Source organism: Neodiprion fabricii, chromosome 2, assembly GCF_021155785.1.
Source record: "Neodiprion fabricii isolate iyNeoFabr1 chromosome 2, iyNeoFabr1.1, whole genome shotgun sequence".
In the NCBI taxonomy this organism is placed as follows: domain Eukaryota; kingdom Metazoa; phylum Arthropoda; class Insecta; order Hymenoptera; family Diprionidae; genus Neodiprion; species Neodiprion fabricii.
Window position 1 is genome coordinate 38,661,520 of NC_060240.1, and position 15,322 is coordinate 38,676,841.

General features: G+C 41.5%; 1 protein-coding gene across 1 annotated transcript in view; it reads left to right on the forward strand.

Annotated features, from left to right (window-relative positions):
• The first annotated feature begins 179 nt into the window (after window positions 1–179).
• Window positions 180–15,322, forward strand: part of LOC124174941 (somatostatin receptor type 2-like) — a 46,748-nt gene continuing 31,605 nt past the window's right edge. Inside the window, exon 1 of the mRNA XM_046554611.1 lies at window positions 180–290. The gene's annotated coding sequence lies outside the window, so the exon portion shown is untranslated. The remainder of the gene's footprint in view (window positions 291–15,322) is intronic.

Here is a 15,322-nt window from a genome sequence, read left to right on the forward strand (position 1 = left end):
GACCGAGTGGCGGGAAAATTTGAACGCCACGGAACGTGTTCGCTTGGAAAAGAGGAAAGATCTCTGTTTAGTTGGATCGTTTTTTGTCTGATTTTTGGTTGAATAAGCTAAGTGTTTCGACAAATTAATCACATGTGTTAAAACTTGTCAAATTCAGCGACGGAAGCACAGCTACATCGTCGAAATATCCGATCATTTTAGACGTGACGTCATAATGGAGTGATGTGAAGTGCTCCGTGAGTGTTTCAGCCAATCAAATATTCGAGATTCACGGAACATTACGTCACACGGTAAGCATGAATTTGAGTATTTTTTCACGCTCACAAAGTGTATAGATTTCTGCGCATTCCCATTGCAAACTATCGCGGATTTCCAGATCAACAACAAATTTTAGACAACAGAAAATATTTTTAATCAACTTCGTACCTCAATTCTTTAAAATTTCTTCAAAATCTCTGTAGAAATCGATGATATCGCATGAATGGTATTGTAAAAAACGTTGTTTGTGCTACACAACTGGGAGAAATTTCTACGTTATTTTATAACCAAATAAACGTAGTCTTGTTATAGTCTGTTTTCTTGTCAATCGTTTCCCCCACACCGGAGTCCACACGATATCCGTCCTGTTATTTATTTACCTACCCGTGAGTTTTTATTGATCATAAGATGAAGCGTGCAATGTCAGTTTCCGTTGAAGTCTAAGAAAAAAGATGTGGAAATCTAAGCACTAGGGTGGTCCTTGTTTAGGGTGCTGACGAATTTTTACCGCCCCATCACTGAAATCAATTGCAAATCATTTAAAAAGAGTTGCCAAATTTTTTCACATTCTTACAGCAAGTCTGAGATAGCCCACATTGTGATCGAAGTTTCTTATGGAAGTGAGGTGAGAAAAACTTTTTTTCGCACTATATATTTTATCGTGAAAGTAATAATGTTCCAAAAAATCTATAACTGCGAGGTTTTAGTCGGCAGTAGTCATACTATATGACAAAAAGAATACACATCATCGTACGAGGCAATCTAGACGAATTGTACTTCCTCTAAATAAAAAATAAGTCAGGTTTCGAGGAAGTGCAATTCGTCTAGATTGCCTGGTACGATGATGTGTATTTTTTCCCAGATAGTAGCACTAATTCTCACCAAAACCTCACGGTTACAGATTATCGGGAACATTATTGTTGAACTCTTGCAATAAAATATATACTGAGAAAAAAGTTTTACTCGTGTTAATTTCCATAAAAAACTTCGATCACAATGCGGACTATCTTAAAGTCGATGTAAAAATCTGAAAAAATTAGGCGATTGTTTTCGAATTATTTGAAGTTGATTTGGGAGATGGTCTGGGAAAAATTCGTCAACACCCTGAATAAGGACCACCCTACTGAGCACATGTGTAACTTACATCAATAGAATTTTATTGAGCACACCTTTAAGCGAATACCGCTGTGTGCATACGATATTGGGTATGATCGATACCGCTGACACATGGGCATTATTAAATTCCAACGACTCGGCACTTTCTTTCGTGTGTCATGAGAGCAAAAAGGGAACCTTCGACGAAAAGGTAAAGAAACAGAAAAGCTCTACTTTCTCCGCAGGATATGGGAGCCGGGTGTAATTAGGTCCCTCAAACAGTTTTTTTGCGTCTTGTGGAACGCCGTCTCGTCTCTGCAATTTGCGAAATTCACTCGGTCTTCAAAGTTGGGTAAACTAATGATATTTTGTAGTTCTCGAATGAGTTTTAATCATTTTCACCAAAATTCCATTGCTACAGTGCGTGAGAGACTCTATCACTGTTAAAAATTTATGTATGGAACTTTCTACGCCGTACCTATTGGAAGTTTTATTCGGATACGGAACAGCGAATTCACCATAGATTTACTGTTTATTCAATTTACAAACATGACAAATTTACCACACAATTTAGTCCTACGAATTTTAGTAAATTAAAAATTTTCATTGCATATTTAAGACAATTACATAGTAATATATGTCGCTGCACCGAATTTGTAAATTTGCAGCCTGATTTTGTAAATTGACAACTCTTTTGGGCGTTAAATGTGTGGTAAATTCACAATCATTTTCAACATTGTACCTACACAGTCACGGAGCATACGAAGCAGCTAATTCAGTCATGTACAAGTGAATTTATATGTATGTGTATGATGTGTCACGAGTGTACTTTTTTTAAAACAAAAGTATAAGAGTCGGTGGCGGGAAATGACAGCTCGCTACTCGAGTCCTGCTCTTCTGTGTTGTTTGATGTGCACTCTTTTCGGCTCATGATATCAAAGTGGGACCGACACATTGCACGTGATGGGCGAAACGTATAAGCTTGCAAGAGCGACTCTTGAAATGAAAAATTCAAGAGGCTCTACATTTCGCACCGTGTTACATTTCGCAGGCTTTTTTTAAATAAATACCGAGCATAAAGTACAACAGGCGGACCGTTACATTGTTTAAATTTTCCGTAAAATCACGTCACATTTAAGAATAGAAAGCTTTGATACCATAGGCACTATAACAGTAGAGATAGCGACCCGAATACAATAGACCGACGCGTGGCGCCGAAAGCTCGAGACTCGCGATCAACGTCGGATTTAAAACAATTCAAGTTTAGAAAAAATACGAATATATATGTACAATCCGAGCAGGGATTCTTCCAAAGTATACATGAGGTATAACATAACGTAAGCGGTGACGCTGGTAATATTGCTTGTCTTTTGGGTTATTGAACAAGACGTACGCCGAGCCAAATCGTAACAGACTGCAGCAGATTCTCGTCCGGGAAATTGCGTTCGTTCGACGAAAGTCTGGCTGGTATCCAAAAACGTAAAGAGCATGTACCGCGTCGTGTGGCAGAAGTATCCATGGATTAAGGGTATACCGTCAGTATCGAACCATTCCAACCCGTGAACCCATCAATCCACACACACACCGAAACGCACATTCGCGATACGCGCGTTTCGTACATCGGTATGTAACTCGTACGACCCATTCCAGACGTCATTTTCCAGAGAGGAAACCCGGCCAGTAATACGATGTACGCTGGCAGTGTGCGCATTGAATTGCGAGTTATGGAACAGAAAGGAGCACATAAAGGACGTCGCGAAATACCCGCGCGGTACAGCGAGCGGTGAATTTATGTAAAAGAAATTAGCCGCCCTCTCAGCGCTTGTTTCGCCCCTCGTGCTTCCTTCACGCGCCTAAAGTTCATAGAACTTTGCTTTATCATTGTTTCGGCGAAGTGTTCCTGACGCCCAGAGTCCGTTCAAAGTTTAGGAAACGACTTTTTCGTCGCCCCGGTGACAGGAAGTGGGAAAGTTCTCTGTATAGGTATACGTATATGACATAAGCGAACAGCCGGATGTATTCGACAAGGGGTTTTGTACAGGCGCGTCCCGATATTCGCCTGCAGACGTAGATAATGGACGGGAAGCGTATAATCGTAAAGGCATATCGGCAGAAGTTGGCCCTGATCGTGAGTGTGATCTAACTCGCCGACCGAGACGGATATTTTTATAGAAGATCAACGATCACCTGCCATTATCGCCCACTTCGATTGTAATAGGTACGACGACGACTGGAGGGAGGGGAAAAAGTTTACTTTTTTTCAATTTAGTATCGCGTGTCCGGCACTCCGGCACGACGTCTGTTCGGGCATAAATAACCAGATCCATTGCTGGCGTGTAACGCCTGCCCGATAAAAGATTAGGCCTCGCGTGAACCAGATACGTTTTTTATCGTTTCTTCTCCTTTTTATTTACACCCAGCTGAAACTTCTGCGGAAAATAATCACAGGTACGGGTCAGTGGCAAATTGTTTTACACCTTTTTGACATCAATTCTCTGCACGAAGTTGCTTGCCGTCTACTGCAAACACACGCATACTGTTATATCATTTATTATACCAGGTGCTGATCGACATTTAGAAACTTGAAGGAGGTCGGTTCGCCAGAAATCGTAGAGTTTTAGGTATAATTATCTTTCACATTATTATATTCCTAATCTGCTAAAGGATCTCTTCGAACAAAAACAGAAAATGCTGAATTTATGAACCGCTTCGAAAGTGTTGAAATTCTAGTATCTATAATCCATCGATTTCACTCACCAATGGCTCGATTCATTCAGAAGACTATTTCCCACAAAATTTACTAGCACACGATTTATAATTTTTTTTATTCTCTTAGCATCGTTAAACATTTCAATTTACAACATTTTCCCGATATTGATTGTGATTAATCAATTGCAGTATACAATTTATAAATACTATACAAAAGAAAAAAAAAATCTGTTTCAGTGACTTTCTACTAAATGTTCTTCCAAAGAGAAGAGAAATTGTAGAATGAAATCGGATGAACTTATTACATTATTGATTCCCCTCTCGAATTTTCCAATTGAACATGATTTCACTCAATTAATTTAGATATCAGGACTTGTCACAAGTACCGTTAATCGTTCCGAAGTTTAACTCTGCACCTTCGGATCACTGACCTGTTTTGCACTCGACATTTTTTTGGATCCTGGTCAAGTAGACTTGGTGGCAACGTTACAGAAGTTTCGAAGAACTGACTGGTCTATTTTGAAAGAAAATGAGATAAATATAACCCATTGAGTGCAGACCAGGTATAAGACGTTTAGAAATTTATTCAAGAAGTACGGGAACTTATTTTAAGAAGCCAAAAGTAGAAAACACTGGGTGAAGAATGCGAGAATAGAAAATTCGAGAAATCGCTATAACGAAGCGTCATCCACATCCAATATTCAAATTTGAAACCCGAGAGGTCAAAGTATCCTCCACGCATCACCGATTTCGATTTCGTGCGATAAGCGTGTTATTTTCACTTCTTTTTTTTCATATTATTACGTATAAAAATACTTCGGCCATCTGGAGAAATGTTTAAAGCTCAACGAGGAATTTATTCATACATAATATGATATATCCAGAGTAGAATAAACGCATCGTAAGTGAAAAAATAAATGGGAAACAAAAAATGTATTTATAAATTTATACATCGCCTAGTATTTCTAGGAAATAAAATCAGAGGCACTTAAGTCGCACTCTCCGCACTGTATGAATCATTCGAAAGTTAAAAGCTGGATCCCCGCCTTCCACTATACACAGATACGAAGTAGATGTATTTACGAAAGTTGGAAGCGGCCACAGACGCTTTATCGGCATCTGTATATCCGCAGAGACGCGAACAAGCTACGATTGTGAAGTGGAAGCTTGAATGCTGGCAATAGACTCGACGATCCTCTCTCAAATAAGCCGCTTCTGTCCGTAAAGCAGCGAAACTTGCCTTGCCGCAAGCTCCGCTTTGTACATGCATAAGAAATCGAGGGTATGATAGAAAGCTAGAAGCAAGCTGGTGTTGAAAAAGGAACGCAACGCTACAGGGGGAGAAAAATCTTTTCAACAAATAATACCGAAACAGAAGTAAAAGCTGCCTTCAGCGCGGTTCGCCGCGTAATAAAAATAAAAAAGCTCGGGAACCGCGCTCGCGAAACACTTGTGTTTATGATAAAATAATTACGTACAAGGCATTCTTCGCTACGATAATATTCAGACGTCTAGCTGCATCGGAGGCCGTCTCAACTCTTTGAACTTGAGAGAGGTGGAGCGAAATATCCTCGGCATGATCGCCTAGGCTGTTAATATCCGGCTTTAGCCCCCCTCTGAAAATGTCAGAATACCCACACACGTCGAGCAGGAAGCGGCGAGTGAGTCCGCAAAGTACGTTAATTAAGTCGGCGCCTACGTATCGATTAATTTGCGGTTTACCGAAACCTTATCTTCCTCGGCCTCCCCGCCGATATCTTTCACCGTTCGCCTGTCTCCAATTCCCTTTCACCCTCTCTCGGTTCCGGCGAAGGTGCCTTAAGTCGCGTGATTACGGCCCGGGAAACGGCTCGCTAAAATACACCGCATACTCTATTTCGCGCACGGTTCCCGTTCGACCAATATTCCCTTTCCCGGTCCCAGCGGTAATTTCGCATTCTCCGGTTACGCCGTGAACGATTATTACAAATCTTGCTCGCTCCTTGAACCGCGGATACAAATTCAACCGTTCAAAATGAAGGGAAATTGGCAAAAGAGAAGGTACATTGATTTGGGAGAAAAGAATTTCTATTGCTCCTGTAAAGCGCAAATATGCGATAGTGCAAATTATACATCCCTCGTGAACGTGTTATTTCAAAAAAAAAAAGGAGTAAAAAAGAAAAAAGAAAATCCAACAGCCAAACGATATCGGCAAAACGTCATTTTGGATGTAGGTATATTTATAATTTTATGGAACTCGTTAAGTTTAAGCGATATTTTCCAGACATTGGTCGAAAAAAAATTGCCGGTCTCGTCGCGTTTTAACTACTATGTATAATTGTACGTACTTACGCTACCGAAGCATTTATTTGCAAATCGTGAATTTTTGATGGGAAAAAAAAATTATACCAACATTCTTGAGACGTTTCGCCGAAGCACTTTGATTTTCTCCGTCTCATATTATTACGAATCATTTCCGTGATGCAATCCATTTCGAAAGGAATCGAGGTCGACGGTGCAAACCGGCATCACGTATTATACATTAAGAGTTGAAGAAGGCGTAATAATGATTTGTAAATATTTGGATCCGGCGGATAGACATCCATTAGATATTTTTTCACCCGTACAGAATATGCGAGGCCGAAGATATTCGGAGAACGTTAGACATCCATTAGGCGTCCAGGACACGTCAAGGATCCGTTGATATCCGTCACGGAGGCATCGAATTCCCTCGGGATTTCCGCGTACATGCATTCGCGGATCGTGTGTTCGTAATACCCGGATATATGCGAAACATTCGAAGCGTAATTCTCCTTCAGCGGTTGTGCGGGGAAGGTATTTGCGTATGGTTACAGTGTTCCGGTGTACGACGTAAGCGAACATATGACGTCGAACACATGTTCATATCCGTGGAAGCACTGCATAGCCGCAGTCAAGCAGTTCGTAATTGATTCGAAACACGGTTGAAAGTTTTCCCATACCTTTTATGGGAAGCGAAAGCCATCGGCACGGTCTGCAGCGCCAATATCGAATGTATAACGTATCACTGTGGGAGTTATAAATAAACTGGAAGAAATGCTTGTTCCGCTCTGCGGTCTTTGAATTCGCATATTGCTTCGCCTCCCGGAATTGTTCAGGGTTCGTTCCTTTCACCTTTTTCGCTATTCTTTTTCCCCCCGACATTTCTCTCTCATCTTATGCTAGGAAGCCGTACAAGAAAACTATAACACACTGACGTACATATAGCGTAAAAAGGGCGTGCATGGTTCCGCAACCTTTGAACCCGGAAAAACAATTTCTGGCGGATTTCAACGTGCAAAGCTCGAATCTCGAGTAACTTCGAATCGTCAGGCGATAGCGTAATAATTAAAAAAATTCTTCGGACCCTCCGTTTCTCTCTTGTGTATCGTACTTGGAAATACAGACAAACTAAATAACAATTTGCCAATTAAACGACAAACTTGATTAAGCCCAGACACTGTACAACTGATATTTCACATCGGTCTGCCAGTGCAGTGAATGAAAAAAGGAAAGAAAAAAGAAGGAAAAAAAAGAATGAGGTCGCCCGGTGATTGCTCAATCGTTTCTGATAAAGATTGGAACAGATATAAGATGCGCGTCTCGCCTTTGCGTCCCGCACTCTGAACATACATATCCAGCGCTTTCGCTCCTAGTCAGGTACAACGGTAAAGCGAATTTAATCAGGAAAGACTTTTGATCTTGTCCTTTAATCAATTTGTCGGCGATGGTAGAGACGGATGCGGTAAATCTTTAACTGGACAGCAATCTCGAGGTAGTCTCGGGGTAGTTTTCGCGTCTCTTATACACCCCAAGAAAGAGTTATGTATGCGGGGCAGTCCGTACCATTTCGACCAGGGTCTGACCCTTGACCTCTCGGATTTGGCCCGCGATTTTTTATACAATAGTTCAAAGGCACTCTGTTTTTTTAGATTTTTTCGACACGGTTTTGACTTTCTACAATATTTCAAAAGCATGCGATTGATCGACGCAATTGGAAAATGTGAAAAAATTCTGAAAATTTGTGTGTCAGATATGAAAATTTTTAAGCTCCGAGCCGGAATGCTGACAGTTTTTTTTCCTTCTTATTGTTTTTAACCTATTTCCGAAAAAAAAGCTACCATGGATAGTTGCTGAAACATTTTCATATGTCACATCGGATTTTTGAAAAATATTTCATATTTTTGGCAAGAGATTCTTTTTCTTCCTTATTTAGCTAGTAAAAAAATTGCACATGGTAAAATGGTTCTGAAAAATTAGAAAAAATTTTTTTAAATCCGATGTGACGTATAAAAATGTTTGAGCAGCCATCAACGGTAAAATAACTCTCACTTCTAATTTTTTCTCCGGAAATGGCTTGAAAACAGTGAGATGGAAAAATCTCCCCACTTCAGATCCAAGCTTAAACATTGTGTGACATCTGACACGCGATCTTTCAGATTTTTAAATTGTGTCCATCAATAACGTGGTTTCCAAAAATTATAGAAAATTAAAACCGTGTCGAAAAAATTTAAAAATAAAAACAGAGTGCCTCTCAAAGTGAGAACAATTATACAAAAAATCACGGGCGAAATCCGAGGGGTCAAGGGTCAAACCCTGGTCGAAACGGTTTGGACTGCCCCACGTGTATCAGGGTGCGAGTATGTTGAGCGAATAGGGTGGAACTCGCTCGCCGAGAATTGGCGCGAGCTTTCGGAGCTTGCAGCTTGGTTATGCTTACATCGCTTATCCTCGGGATTTTGATCTCGATCTATCAGCATCGATGCGGTAATAATTTTTTAACCGCTAGTCTAAATTGTACAGACAGTTTTTTTCCCGCAAGTTCAGCAAAAAATTTCCGTCATCCTCCTCAGCAGGTTTGAAACTCTCAGGGATAAATTAATCAGAGTCAAAGTATGTCGGGCAGCTGCGTGGGCGAGTCGAGTCATCCCTTCGATGAGAAGCGAATTCTTCGTCGCTGTTTCTACTCGAAAATCGTTTTCCAGGCTCGAATTTCTTGCTGCAGACTCGACGTATAACGCTTCCTCCCGTCGTCCAGCTTCGGGTAACAAAGGGAGTCCTCCTTCGTCCTATCTTGTCCAAAGGTCAAGTGATCCGTACATGGCGCGCTCCTGTGTTTTTAAAGCCTGTTTACGATCGCGAGAGACAGAATCCCCCCGGAACAGGCGTTGAGGAAACTCTGAAAGCAAACGCTAGTGTCATATCTGGTCTGGGAAAAGAGAACGAATTTTGTTAAATGAATTTGAGTAGAAAATCCCAAACAGCAGATCGGTTTGTTCGAAAGGTTTCGTTTTTTGGGGTACAGAATGTGGAACAACAGCGTATAGTTCGAAAAACAAATAATTTTTAGAGAGTTGATATTTTTTGAACATTTTTTTGACCAAAGAAAAAATACTATTTTTGGCCACGATCGTCAAAGCATTTAAAAAAATGATGGTTCGTTTGAATAATTCGATACGGTTTGTTTCATAGCATATAAAAACAAAGCATGGACCATGCCTTAAATTGCGTGTTAGTAAATCTTCGAGAATACCGCATTGCTCGAGCCTTTCGCATCGGCAGCTAAAACGCACAATTTTCTCAAACATCTTGAGAATCTCCTCCGTATCACAGTCGAACGAAAGGTGTTAAAGTCACGAATAAAACGGCGATGCCTTGAACCGGCCGGGTTTAATAAAATAATTAGTTCCTTCTCGTTCCCGGAAGAACGAGCTAAAAGCCTTTCATCCTGCAAGGCGTGTAGCTCGGTGCACAAGCATCCGCGACGCTGCAGCGGATAAAAAGCGGCAGCTTTGCCCGTTGGGTATAAAGTATGCGCATGTACCCTACGTAAATACGTACATACATGCATACGTAAATAACGTAGAGACGTTGCGTCCGCAGCAGGCGAGCCGGGAAACTAGCCAGCGGACAACGGGCGAGCGGACGATAGTAATATACCTTTGATGTCGTCTCGTTTTGGAAGTGTTGAAAAATGGCTCGAGGGTTCCAGCGCAGGATCGCGTGTCTGTAAGGCACTCGTGCGTGTGTGTACAGGATGAAACGGTACGGGGGTAAAAACGCTTCGGGTCTGCAGGGTGAGAAAGGGAGGTAGGGGGTGCAGAAATATACGCGTAGCTGTAGATCCCACTCCGAGGGACCAGCTCCCTTAACGATAAATTAATGTGCCTCAGCCTTAATGTCAAGGCTGACTGATCGTCCGCTTCGCTGGGTAAATTCAGTCGCGCAATTTTTAATTAGCACCTCCATTCCACCCCCGCGGCATCAAAGGGACAAAAACTAATCTCACTGTCTCTCTGATTTAACGCTCACCGGTTCCGTTGCAGTTGACTCGCCTACTCGGGGCTGATAAACCTCCGCGCGATGTTTCCGCACGCGGTTTACCTTCCGGAGCATCGTTGCCCTCGAATAAAGGACTAATTTCCTCTCCTCAGGAGGAAAAAACAAAAAAAAACACACGGACGGAGTTGGAGTCAACCTAGCCAATTGAGAATTGTGCAATCTCTTTTACTGCCGCGATGATCGTGATACGCGGAACGTTGGATGGTGGCCAATTTTTCTCTAATAATGAACGTTGTTCAATGTATAACGATAATTTTGTTGGCAAGAAGATAGATGCTTTGAGAAAGAAGATTCAGAACGAGCTGATCTCCGATCTGGACAATATTGTGTACGAACTGGATTTTTCTGGAAAGTCAATTAATCTTTTATCCACGTATCGCGATTACGGTGTGCTAATATAAATTACCGTTTCTTATCCCAGAACCATGAATTAATTTATTCCTCGAAAAGTCGAATAAAATATACGCAATCCTAGGGGCGTGATGAACTCGTACATAAACTTCTCGAAATATAACTGGTATAATAATCAGGACAGTTGCAAACTCGTGTAAGCTTTATACCCGGGGGATAATTTTTTTGTTCTTATTTTCATCGTTCTCAAAGCTGCTGTGAGTGGGAGGGAGGGGGATGATTGCCGAGAGAGAGAGAGAGAGAGAGAGAGAGAGAGCTGGAAGGCATAATGCAAAATTCAGGCAACTTGAGCTGGAGCAAAGAAAGAAAGAGAATAGAATTCAAAGAGAAAAGTTGAACGAAGCGGGACGATTTATAAGAGTGAATAAGTGATGAATAAAGTATAAGAAGTTGCAGGAGTGCTGCAGGGTGTAATACACACATACATAGAAAAGCAACCCGACTTACAGGGTGGCATGAACACCGCGGAGTGAAGCGAAGTGAGGCGATACAGTCTTCTTACCGCGATAAGTTTTATTTGTAACAGAACGTCAAGTATGCATGTGTAGGTAGGAGAAAACTGCCCCGTATAAAAAGCCCGGTAAACTGCGAAAGCTCGTTCCGTTAATGAACCTGTGAATACACGTACACCCGAATACAGACCTCTGCAGCTTCTTAACCCCCGAACGAATATAAAACATGCAATATAAATTCCAGACCGGACAGCTCTAGCTCGCGTGGATTGCACGCGGGTGGATAAGCGGCGGGATTCCATGGGGAGGAGGAAAAGTATAAGAGAAACAGCTGGGAGAAAACGCGGTACGTACGGAGAAAAATAAACGCATCGCAGTGAACGGTGAAAATGTGTATCGTTCGGGGTGGCAACACATCTTGAAAACCTGGAATTGTCAGGGGATTTTTAATTTGGTAATGGAAAACACTGAAATAACAGTCTTCTGTGATGGGAATTAGATATGATTTTTTGAGATAACAAGGCTACTTTTTTTCGTCAAGAAAACAAACTCGCTTCAACTGATCTTTTTGACATTATATTTTTCATAAATTCGAATTGAATTCGAACCGAACATAGAGTTAATGATCCGAAAGATTTAAGTTTCAGAAATTTTTCCAGAACTAGGAAAATGTCATGGAACTTTTTTCCCAAAGATCTGTCGCCACCCTGTCGTTGTATCCGATACGGCAAAAGAATAGAACAGCAACGCGGTAGCAAAAGGGAAAAAGCAAATAGTCGCATAATATGCATAAAATTTCGACTCCTTGACCTCCTTCCGCGTGGTTTGGCTACAGGAAAAGTTTCAACGTCCTTGTTTCGCGCCAAGCCGCGCGAAGGACGAGGAAAGTAGGTAGCGCACCTCGTGCATTAATGGGAAAAAGGGTGAGCGAGCTTTTGTTACCACGTGTTTAACCTCGGCGCGCGTACCGTACAGCCGGGTGAAGGAGGGAACGGACCTGGGGGCAATTTAAGGGCACACGGGAAATACGCCACTCTTGCGGGTTAATTTAGGGGTGTGTTGTGTGTGCCTGCGTTGCTATCGAGCGGTCACACTCGGTTGGCTCCCACTACGGCGGATCTCGGGGCTCCAGGCTTATAATGTCACCTATCACAATTAGTTTCACAGGTTTATTGTTAGATCCACGGGGGATTGAAAAGACCGTCTTCGATTTTCGCCAGGGTTTTTATTCCTTGTTTCAAGAGAAAAAATCCAGCCGTGCAGGCTGATCCACGGTCCTTGAGTATTATCATTTTTTACCCTAGACGTAAAATACACTTACAATTAGTTGTTCCGAGTACCAAATGGAAGTTGGCTTTGTAACCGTGGCCGCAAAATTTATGAGTATGTGTTATTTCATTTCCTACCAACTCCTTCTTATCGCGGTCAGGAGTTCTGTATTTTCTTGAAAATATTGCGATAATTTCATGCTGTTGGTACAATGAAACGATGTTTAGGCTGTTTTTTTAACTAGAAAAATTTAGTCGATCGTAAAAACAGACGTAATGTTGCAGTAATCAGAAAATTTAGTATGGGCCACTGTAACCACACTTAATGGTTGCTTATGGCATATTTTCACGTAATTCTAACAATGTTTAAAGCGTTTTTTCTTTTTAAAGAATATCAATTTTATCAGCATTTTCTAAGTAATCAAAAAAATGAATATTATTTTCAGTGCGTTAAGGAAAATGAACCAAACTTCTTTGAGTCGCATATTGGTCAATAAATACGGTATTCAGAAGTCACTCGAGATATTGTTGAAGTAAAAAAAAACATATTCAGGTTTCTCGCATCTAAGATTTTCTTAACACAATTTTACATATATTGGATTCTTAGGTACTCGCAGATTTCTTATCGGAATTTAAAATTCGTCAAAGGATCCTGGACTCCAAATTTTTCTCATTTAGTATCATTGTTAATTTCCGCTCTTGTGATATACTTTTAAATATCCATGACGACTTCTTTTTTCCCTAAAGTTCTGATTAAAAATCCTTCATCGTCCCCGCGATTGAATAAGAAATGAAAATCATCATTCCGCCACAAGCGTCATCCCACCGATCGGCATCCATTTTTCAGTTATCCTTAAATTGTTAGAAAATAAAAAAAAATACGGGATTTCACTCGAAGAGGCATCTTCGGTGACGTGAAAATCACACGTAACACCAGTTCGAAATTCGGATGAAATTTTCTCCCTCCCTCGACGGCAAATAGACACAGTTATTCAAGAATGTCGGAAAAGGTATTCCGCTAGAGTCGAAACGGTATATTTCCCGTCAAACTATCGGAGGTTCGAGGACCCCTCGATCACAGCGGGGGTGGAAAAGGGCGGGCGAGCTTCCAGCATCCCTTAAGCCGCGTCGCGACTCGGCACGCCGCGCGTGCCGGGAAGATCCGAAGCTGGGTCGGGCCTCCTCGGCGATGACCTGCCCGATCGAAATTCGAACCGGCGGGGCGCCCACCACGTGGTTTTAGCTGCTATCGTCGGCTGCACCGCGAACAATTCAACTATTCACGCACCCCAAGTTCAGGGTCGTCGCACGCAAGCTTTCGCTCTCTCTCTCTCTCTCTCTCTCTGCCCTTCGTCGTGTCTGTATGACGTGATTTCACTACAGCCTCACCGGCGAGGCAGAAAATAGTCAGTAATTTGACAGAATTAGCTGAAATTTCATAAACACAGTTGAAAAATGTCGGAGTACATGTACTTGTTAAATTTTTAAAGGCTATGGAAACCTACAGAATATACATATATATATATATATAATATATGTATGGTATTACTTTTCTGGAAGCCCAAATTCGACCTTAACGATATATGTTAAGTGTTCGTCGTTGAATAAGTGAATCCACTACGAGCAATGTGGAAAAGGGATGAATTTTGATTTATGTATGACTTGCATCGGTGCAACGGAACAAAGTTCTCAGCGTACCAAAGGCGTTCTGAACTTTGAATAAGGAAAGAGTTGGGGGTTCTCTCCCTTTTTTGTAATGTATCACCGCGCGTGTTTAACCCCTAACATTTTACACGGTGAAATTTCCCATATTTCATGCCGCACGTACAAAGTCGACGGTGTAAAGAGAATTTTTTTTTTCGCAATTTTCAAAAAACAAGGGTGTAAATCGATTTAGCCTTGTTTTCGCCTCCGTTTCCATCTGCAGGTAATGAAAAGCACGAGTTCTGACTATAAGAGTCCGCAGTCCTCGCGGAGATTCCGATATACATAAATCATACTTTATGAAAGCGTTGAAAAATTGTGAGGCATGCTTTTCCACTCTCGTCATTACAGAGTAACAATATTTACCGACAGAAATTTCTTTTTCCTGTCCCCATTAGGGTCGAAGAGACGCGGCCGAAAGGGACCCATCCCAACGAGAAAAGTTGAAAATCTAATTCGGTGACTCGTTACTTATAAATATGCAGGTGTAATATACATGTACACCGACCCATCCAAATTAAGGATCCTGAAGGTACGCGAAACTCGGTAAAACCCATTCAAACCATTTTCAAACGCCGTGCAGCGGAGAAATAAATAAATATCAGAAATGAAATGTTTTTAATATCACATACTCGCATGGATTTCTTTCCCCGTTGTTTTTGCATCGTCGTGATGAAGCGCAAGGTGAGCAAAAAATTGCAAGTATATATCCGTTGTACTGTAATATCGCAGGAAAGGAAACATCCGAATGTCGTGCCAGGATCCGCCGACACGAGTCTTGCTTACTTACATCCGTTGCGAGGGCCGGAAACTGGTCGTCTTATCTTCCGATCGGGCAAAAACCGGCTCAATCGAGTTGGAAAACTTGACGAAAATCGCGATTCCGTTTCGTCTGCTTCCAAAAATCACGTAATGCGAATTCTACTTTTTCATCGATTCGTTCCTCCGCTGTCTAGTTCGAATGAAAAAGTAGAATGGCCGCAGTAGCGAATTTAAAAAACTCAAGAATATAATTCATCGTAGAATATCAAAACGCAAAAACTCGTACATCGTACAGAAAACTCAAAACACAGAGATGTAGAACAT